The sequence below is a fragment of the Perca flavescens genome, chromosome 20 (assembly GCF_004354835.1).
Source record: "Perca flavescens isolate YP-PL-M2 chromosome 20, PFLA_1.0, whole genome shotgun sequence".
In the NCBI taxonomy this organism is placed as follows: domain Eukaryota; kingdom Metazoa; phylum Chordata; class Actinopteri; order Perciformes; family Percidae; genus Perca; species Perca flavescens.
The window spans coordinates 28,999,245-29,008,826 of record NC_041350.1 but is presented as its reverse complement, the minus strand read 5'-3'; positions in this window follow the sequence as shown (position 1 = coordinate 29,008,826).

Below are 9,582 nucleotides of genomic sequence, written 5' to 3'. Positions count from 1 at the left end.
GAGGTCGTACAAGGTGCCACCTGCTCATCAGATAAACATCAGGGGTAACTTGGGGTTCAATGTCTTGCCCAAGGATGCTTTGACATGGGACTGCAGGGCCAGGGATCAAACCACCAACCTTCCGATTGGCATGCAACCGTTCTACCACTGAGCCACAGCCACCCAATTACAACCAATTACACACTGTTGGGCATAATGAAAAGCACTCTCATCTTTATTATGCTTCGCCCAGGGCTGGACTGGGACAAAAAAATCGGCCCGGGCATTTTTGGCCCAGGCGGCCCACACCCACCGTGATTGGTCAGACACATTCCCTGCAGACAGTCCTCTATAAATATGCGTGCATTCTATGATATGAGTTGCCTAGTGTTCTGTGTTCATGTGATCGTTTTGGATTCTTTAAGAGGGGTATCAAGACTTATCTGTTGATCTTACACTTAAATAATTCATTCATTCTTAGAGTTATGATTTGTATATTTATGGTATTTTTATTATTTTTTATTTTTTATTATTGATATTTGATATTGTATTGCCATTATTACTATTTTGCATAAGTGTCTGCTAAATACTATAACAATATAACCCATCCCAAAAGCTACAATAAAGCTGAGAGTAGTATATGCCCTGGAAAAGGCCAACACAACCAACACAAGAGAAGCTAAGTAAGCCATTCAAGGAACACTGATGCTTGTATCACCACTGATTTTATAGATCACACAGACTTTTCAGCTACTCAACAGGCTAACCGCTAGCATTTTCAATGACAGCCACTATCTTTAATGTTACAGCCAAACCGCTTGTTATCGTTATGACGTGAGACACACACACACACATTTTTTCAGTCCCGATACCGATGCCAGGGCTTTGTGTATCTGTCCCAATACCAATCCGATACCGTTGCTGAATTAACCCTTGTGTTGTCTTTTTTTTTCAACGTTTTTGACGCCATCTTTATATAGGTTTATAATGGCTTATTGTACTGTCAGGAGTACATAGAATATCACAAAAACATGTTAATGTCATCATGTTTACTAAAAGCTTTCATTAAGGGTTTGCTTGGCTCCACAACATTATACAATAACTTTGAAGGAGAATCCATGAAACAGTTACAGAAGCTAAACTATTTTTATTGTGCAAACTGCAAAGTAGTTAAATAAACTCAAATCGAATGAATAGCGTACACATACAACATTTAACATTGTTTTCCTTTCAAAACAAAATAGTTGTAATCTAGTTGTATAAACACTACCTTTAACAGGTAAGCAGTGTTTCCAAGTCTGCTTATTATAAGCGACTTTGGGCTTGTTTTTCTGTAAAGTTGCATTTTTTTTGGGCTTGTTTCTAAAGTGTAGTTGCTTATTTGGGCTTGTTCCCAGCTCCATAATAAGTTGTCAAGCAGATATTTTCTATATGTTATTTAAACATAGGAGTTTGTCTTGCCTGTTCCCTCTGTCCCTCCCTTTTCCCCATACACACAGGTCACAGCAGTTTTTTCCTACCCACATTCCTGCTTGGCTCTGACCCAGATGGCAACGAGTACTAGCCAATCAGAGGCAGAGCAGGGCAATCTGTTTTTTTCTGTTTAGGAAAACGTCAGTGAGTGATGAGAAAGATAATGGTGGTGTTATTCTTCATATATATGAGGCTAAAGTGTTAAGAGTCTTAAGAAAAATGTTTTAGACCAAGCCTCATCCTCACCTGTTCAAATGGTTTTGACTGGAATGGTTTTTAAACTAGTTTAGTTTATTTACAGTAAGTCTTTTCTAACTCACTCCTTTGTTTATCAGAGCAGGAGCCACTTTATTGCTGCACACTAAGATTATCAATAATTTCTCCTGTTTCTGGGTTATAGTTATTTAAAAATGGGATCTTCTGCAGTCCCTGCAATAATAAATAACAAATTTGTGAATTCAGGATGATATTTATTTGTGTATGCAAAGTTTTATTATCAGAGGTTTACTGTGTATATAATGTACTTGGTACATCAGTCTATATCCATTTGATATCCCATCAATTTTCTAATGTTAAATAATATTAAAAGGTGGTTTAACTAACTCTTGTGATCATTGTCCTGAAGCTCAGGGGGGAGATAAATAAATAAACTACCGTGTGTACAGTTTTGCAAAACTGTACACAGTTTACCAATCTGTCCACATGAATGTAAACTGACAATCTGTACCCACAGTTTAAAATCCGTCCCCACGGATTGTAAAACCGTGCACACAGTTTATTTATTTTTCTCTTCCCGGAATCTAGGGGGGCTCCGTAGAAAAAGTTGCTTGTTTTGGGCTTGTTTTCACAGGCCTGGTTGCTTATTTGTCTCGGTAAGAGAGAGAGAGAGGGGTGCGCTGTTTGCATACTGCGCACAGACTTGGAGAGACGCTGTGCTCGCATGAACTCGGAGAGAAACTGCAACAAAAGTATCGATCTCATCACAACAGTATCGATCCGATACCAATACTCATCTTGGTATCGATACTATCGATATTTAGATCGATACGCCCAGCCCTAATATCGGGGCCAATATCCGATCCTAATATTGGATCGGTGCACCCCTAGTTTTAACAAAAGATGATGGAATGCTGACTTCTGACTCTGGAGTGAACAGGAGAACTCATACAGTCAACAGTCAGAGATTTCATTATTAATCATTTTATTACATAAATTGTCTCAGGATAACACAAACTCCAGTTAAATTAGTCAGAAAAGTTGTTGTAAAAATATGGTATGCTCCTTTTACCACATCTTGCTCCTAAAAATTATGGTTCCTGAAGGCATCAAGTTTAAAGCCATGGGCAGTCCGCTGAGGCAGAGGTTATTTGTGCCTCTATCTACACATTTGTGTAGATTTTAGCATGCGTGGTCGGTTGTCAACCCCTTTATTGAAATTGTTTATTTTCTCTCTCTCATCCTGGATGTTGATGGAGGTGTCATCTCTTTCCATACTCACATCAAATCAATCACCAAATCAGCCCTTTTTCATCTTAAAAACATATCCAGACTCTGGTCATCACTCTCTGACAGAAACCCTCATTCATGCTTTCATTACCTCCCGTTTGGACTACTGCAATGGAGTCCTGTCTAGGGTCCCCAGCAAAAACCTAGACAGGCTCCAGTGTCCAAAACTCTGCCGCCAGGGTCCTCACCCTCACCAAGACCTGGCAGCACATCATCCCAACCATCATCCACCTTCACTGGCTCTCGCACATGCGCAGTAGCTCAGATGTAGATCATGTCAGCTAGCTAACTCTAGGGACAGTAAAAGAAAGGTTGTTTCTCCAACTTTGGTCAGTTACAAGGCAGGATTAGCTGGGAGACTTCTAAATGAGGGTGCACATGTAAGTAGTTCTTTTGTAGATTATGGTGAACTTGTGTGTGTTGTAGCAGTGCTTTGCTATTGAGAACGACGTAGCATGCTAGCGTTAGCGTTAGCATGCTAACGCTACGAGCTAACGGTTGTGGTTAGCTAGGTCATTTCGGACTGTGACGTCACAGTCTGAGCCGATTTTGAACAGCTCACCAGGAGACTGAAGGCAGGACACATTCAGAAACCATATCTCACTCTAAACACCATGGATGGATTTTTTTCAAAGTTTGTATGTGTGTGGAAGCACCAGAGACACAAAAGTTTTTTTCATAATATGGGCACTTTAAATACAGTCCTAATCTAGTCCTAACTAACAAGTTTCAAATAATTTCACTGGAGTGACCGTTATTATTTTTCGTGTCATCAATATTCAATCTAATTGGATCTAATTGGATGGGAATATACTGTATGTTGCACTTGATGCAACGACTCGACAGATTCGGCGGCATTCATTTGCGGCAAATCATTGTGGCTTGATGGTGGTAACGTTAGCACTAGTAGTATGGATGTTTGTTTGTTGTCTGTTTAGTAATTCATATTGAATCCTTTATTTTCATTCTAGAAGCCATATTTGAGCACACACACACACATACACATACATGTAGATTCCTTTAAATGTTAAGGGGAAGATTAAAAAAGAGAAACTGGATCTGTGAATTCTATCTTACTACTCAGTCAGAATTGTATTAACCTGGAGTCCCAGTCTCTGTCACGATAATCCTATGTCATGTTTTAGGCCTACTGGCAGACATCCATTTAAAATGTAGGCAATGGCATAAAAAGAGTTCACTGAAGTTTCTCAGCTGCCACTCTAGTAACATTAGCGTGGTCCAGGCAGCTTTTCATAAAAATGGTATTCATTGGCAAGGCTACTTTTACTTTTATACTTTAAGTAAATTTCCAAGCCTGTACTTTGTTACTTTTACTTGAGTAAAGAAGTTAAATCAGTACTTCTACTTTTACCAGAGTATTTTTTAACAAAAATATCTATACTTCTACTTGAGTACGGGAAGTGAGTACTTTTGCCATCTCTGATCATTGATGTGAGGAAAAGTATGCTAGACGTCGTTCTAGTGTTATGCACAACCATGCTAGTTAGTCAAGCAACTATAAAACTTTGAATTTACACAAATAGGCAGAATTAACTTTTGAGAAGAAAGCAGGCAACTTTGGCGTACCGTTTTACAAAATGCTTGCTCCTTAAGAGCTCTTTCCATCTTGGAAAAGCCACTCCAATATTAACTTTGGTCTTGATGCTTTGCCTGTCGCGTTGTTGTTTTGATTCTCTTTCTAACTTCCTTGGCGACTCTGTTACATGTCCTCGAGAATAGGCGCAATCCTCCATTTTCAACAGGCTTTCAAATCTGCCGGCAGTCAAGTATTCTTCTCCCCCTCCCTGGCATTCATCAAAGTCAGTGCCACTGAGTTTAAAAGTGCGAAACGCAAAAGGTATGTCCCTCTTTGGCTAATGTATTTTAAAGATGGAGGTGCAACATGGCGGCCGCTCATATGTGTTCTGAGTGATTCTGAATGGCAGATTCTACAAGTACGAGAATACTTTGATTAGTTGGTAGAAGTAATTACACATGAATGAGCACATATTTGTGAAAGAACAAATGGATTTTTGCTAAGAATAAACTAAAAAAATTACACAATGGAGCTTTAAAGTGGCTTCCCTCTAAGAAAAGATAAAGAAGTTGATTGTACTGACTTTAGTGTCTGTCAGTGTGGATGCACATGAAATTAAATTACACATAGGTCACATAGCAATAGCAGCAGTAGAGTAACATAATAATGACTTACTCTGACCTGTCTTTCTCCACAGCCATACTGAGTCCTGGACAGTCTGGTCTCTGCTGCTTTAAGCTGTAACACAACACACACACACACACACACACACACACACACACACACACACACACACACACACACACAGGTTTGAATACAGATGCTGGAGCTGAGTTCTGACTTCTGACTCTGGAGTGACCAATGGAGAACTCCTCATCTCACCTCTGAGCATCGGTCTGGCTGTCTTGTTCCCCATGCAGAGGGGTTTCAGAAGAATGGACCCCGTCCCCTGTCTCCTCACGCTGACTCATTCCAAGATTACACCAGCACCTGCATGAAGCAAACAGAAGTTGGTGTACAAATGGATGCAATCACAGTGCTCAGGTTGTGCACACTGTGTCCCAAAGTATCACAGAGCATAAAAAAAAGGTTCAGGACAATTGCTCGAAAACAATCAGGATTGTGTTCGCCTGAACTGTCTATCACAGTGTGATTTTATTTAAGCTTCCATCTTTTGCAGTGCAGCAGTTTCAGCCAACACACACTGTGTTTGTGTGTGACTTATTTTGTTGTACCTGCCCAGGGACTACAGGTGGAAATTAGCAATTGTTGCTATAACCTGGCCCAAGACATATTCTCTTGTTTAACAACCTTAATGTTTATTTGTGAATTGTCCCTGTTTCAAATAAATCAATTTCCATTCCATTAGCTTATAACAAGTTGCCGTTTTTGCTTATATCGGTTACATGTTTCAGTTCATGGGTCAACGCAATAAACGCTATTAGATTTAAAACCTGCTGAGCCCATCTTTTGATCCAACATCAAGTCACCTTCAACATCTGCAGTTTCTCAAATGGAAGAATATGCTGCTGTTTTATGCGCATTAGTCATTACTTTTATTAACGAGTTATAGCCGTAAATTAAGAAAATACAAACAAATTATCAGTCACGTTTAACGTCTATTCTATTTAGCTGAAGCTACAGAAAGTTGGAGAAAGCACACTGCCATTTTCCTTTTTTTGAAAACTTCTGAAGAGTTTTCATTGTTGTTTTTCAGACTGAATGAAATAATTGAATAGGCTATACAATTAATATAGTAGGCTACACATTATTAAGGATAGAAAAGATGTAGTTTAAATACCTTTAGATGGTGAAAAAAAAAAGGTGCTGACGAGGAGAAAAGTGAAACCATTCAGTAGTCATGTGCGGATTGATACTAATGTATCGATATTTACGATCCCAACGTCTCCTGCTCTAGTATCGATTCTCATACAAAAAGATCGATATTTAAACTCAGTAATTTGGAGTGAGTTTTAATGTTATCATAAGTAACTTGTTGTCACCTGAAAAGTCTAATTATATCCGGTTAGGGGAAGGAACTACTTCTCCTTCCGCCGGTCAGTTGTGTGTGACTGCGGCTCTGTGACGGAGCAGGCAAAAGGAGTCATGTCTGGCTGTATTTTAGCTGTAAACACAGCAGTGACATTTTTATATTTGTGTGTAATTTTCAACCTGTTTTACTGTACAAGTCTCTTAGATTTTCTTTATAATGAAAGTAGTTTATTGTCTTGTCATTATGCAGCAGCCTACTTTTTTACTTTACTTTAAACTATTTGTCACATCACACTACAAATAAAATACGTAAAAAGTATTGGTATTGGTATCGGCAATACCAGCCTGGATATTACTTGGTATCGGATCAAATAGGAATTAAGCGGTATTGCACATCACTACCATTCAGGGCCAACACATAACTGGATGGTTACAACATTGCAACGTCACTTCCTGGTTTATTTCCATGGCTGTTGCGTAGAGGAAGCAAACGCTGTTATGGTGCTTTTTTTTTGTCCACCGAAGTCGATTTACAAGTCGTTTTCGGAGTTACGAACCGGAAGTTGCAAAAAGAATGCCACCGAGGTATATACAACTCGTCAAGTCGTCTGAACTCAGAGGCCCCCGAGTTCACTTTCAAAGATGGCTACGTCGTGCATCACACGTAGTAAACATTGTGGTTTTCTACAATTTTAAGTACTTTTGTCGTTGTTGTAACCAAATGAAGAAGTCTTAACCCAGCTCCCACCATTGACATATACACTCACCTAAAGGATTATTAGGAACACCCTACTAATACCGTGTTTGACCCCCTTTCGGCCTTCAGAACTGCCTTAATTCTTCGTGGCATTGATTCAACAAGGTGCTGGAAGCATTCTTTAGAAACATTGGCCCATATTGATAGGAGAGCATCTTGTAGTTGACGGAGATTTGTGGGATGCATATTCAGGGTACAAAGCTCCTGTTCCACCACATTCCAAAGATGTTCTATTGGGTTGAGATCTGGTGACTGTGGGGGCAATTTTAGTACAGTGAACTCATTGTCACGTTCAAGAAACCAATTTGAAATGATTGGAGCTTTGTGACATGGTGCATTATCCTGCTGGAAGTAGCCATCAGAGGATGGGTACATGGTGGTCATAAAGGGATGGACATGGTCAGAAACAATGCTCAGGTAGGCTGTGGCATTTAAACAATGCCCAATTGGTACTAAGGGGCCTAAAGTGTGCCAAGAAAACATTCCCTGCACCATTACACCACTACCACCAGCCTGCACAGTGGTAACAAGGCATGACAGATCCATGTTCTCATTCTGTTTACGCCAAATTCTGACTCTACCATCTGAATGTCTCAACAGAAATCAAGACTCATCAGACCAGGCAACATTTTTACAGTCTTCAACTGGTGAGCTTGTGCAAATTGTAGCCTCATTTTCCTATTTTTAGTGGAGATGAGTGGTACCCGGTGGGGTCTTCTGCTGGTGTAGCCCATCCGCCTCAAGGTTGTTTGTGTTGTGGCTTCACAAATGCTTTGCTGCGTACCTTGGTTGTAACAAGTGGTTATTTGAGTCAAAGTTGATCTTCTATCTGTTGGAATCACTCGACCCATTCTCCTCTGACCTGTAGCATCAACAAAGCATTTTTGCCCCCCAGGACTGCTGCATAGGCTATGGATGTTTTTCCTTTTTTAGACCATTCTTTGTAAACCCTAGAAATGGTTGTGCGTGAAAATCCCAGTAACTGAGCAGATTGGGAAATACTCAGACCAGCCCGTCTGGCACCAACAACCATGCCACGCTCAAAGCTGCTTAGATCACCTTTCTTTCCCATTCTGACATTCAGTTTGGAGTTCAGGAGATTTTCTAGACCTGGACCACACCCCTAAATGCATTGAAGCAGCTGCCATGTGATTGGTTGATTAGATAATCGCATTAACGAGAAATCTTACAGGTGTTCCTAATAATCTTTAAGTGTATAAACTCCACATTCTGAAATATCAATAATTTGTCGTTTTTGCATACTTTACAAGTCAGTGCGCGCCTAGGCTCCTTCTGCAAATGATTTTTTTCCTCACATTAACTAATCACACAATTAACTACAACACATCACATTAATTCATCAGTAAAATAATCTAATTATATAACAGCCACAGGGCCGTTTTCCTTCACTGATCAAGTTTGTCAGGAAGCTACAGCTCCTGAATCAAATCAGCTTTTCAAATGAAAACAATTGACACCACAACTGTACAAACACTTGATTTTATTCTCATAAGAATAATCCAACAAAAGGGTGTAGAAGTGTTTTCAGAGCTGGGATAGAGCGGACTGTGATCAGAGTGGGCTTTAAAGTGCAGGTACAAACACTGGCTGAGTGATGACTCATAACAAAAACTCTTCATTAACTCACTACTGAGGACAGTCTGGGAGGGCTGCACAGAGAATATAATAAACAGCTACATATGTTTGCATAACGGTAATCATGAGACATTTAAAGCTGGCAGCCTCAAATGGAAGAAAGCAATTTAATTATTTTGAATTAAACTGCAGAAATTCATTATAATCTTTTGTATTTTTAATCAAACTTGTTAGGGTGGTGCATTTTGGCAGCATAGTACTGTGATGCAAAATGTCCAATTTACCAATATGCATCTTATTAGTGGTAGATAAACAGTACAGTAGCCTAAAAACAGATCACATATGACCGTTGTGTTTCCTAACTGTGCAGGCCTCACATCTATCTTCATAACAAACAGCTCTATAGAGGAAGAACTTAATTGTGAATGTACAGTTATGCCTCAGACACGACATCAAGAGCAACCACACAGACATCTTTTTACAAAAAAAAAAAAACCTTTACAAATCTTTCCTCCGTCTCCGTTCTGAAAAACACTTGAACCAAACGACAACTAGTGCTTTTAATTCTTAGGTGAGCAGCGTAGAAAAATAAACTATGTTACAAAGTGGAGGTGGAGAATGTTGTTTTCACTGGGTGTCAATGACAATAAAAAGGTAAAAAAAGCCAACAAACCCAGTTCTGTGCTCCATTAAACCACTAGTTGTTTCTTCAAGCTTAGAGAAAAAAAAAAAAAAAAGGGAA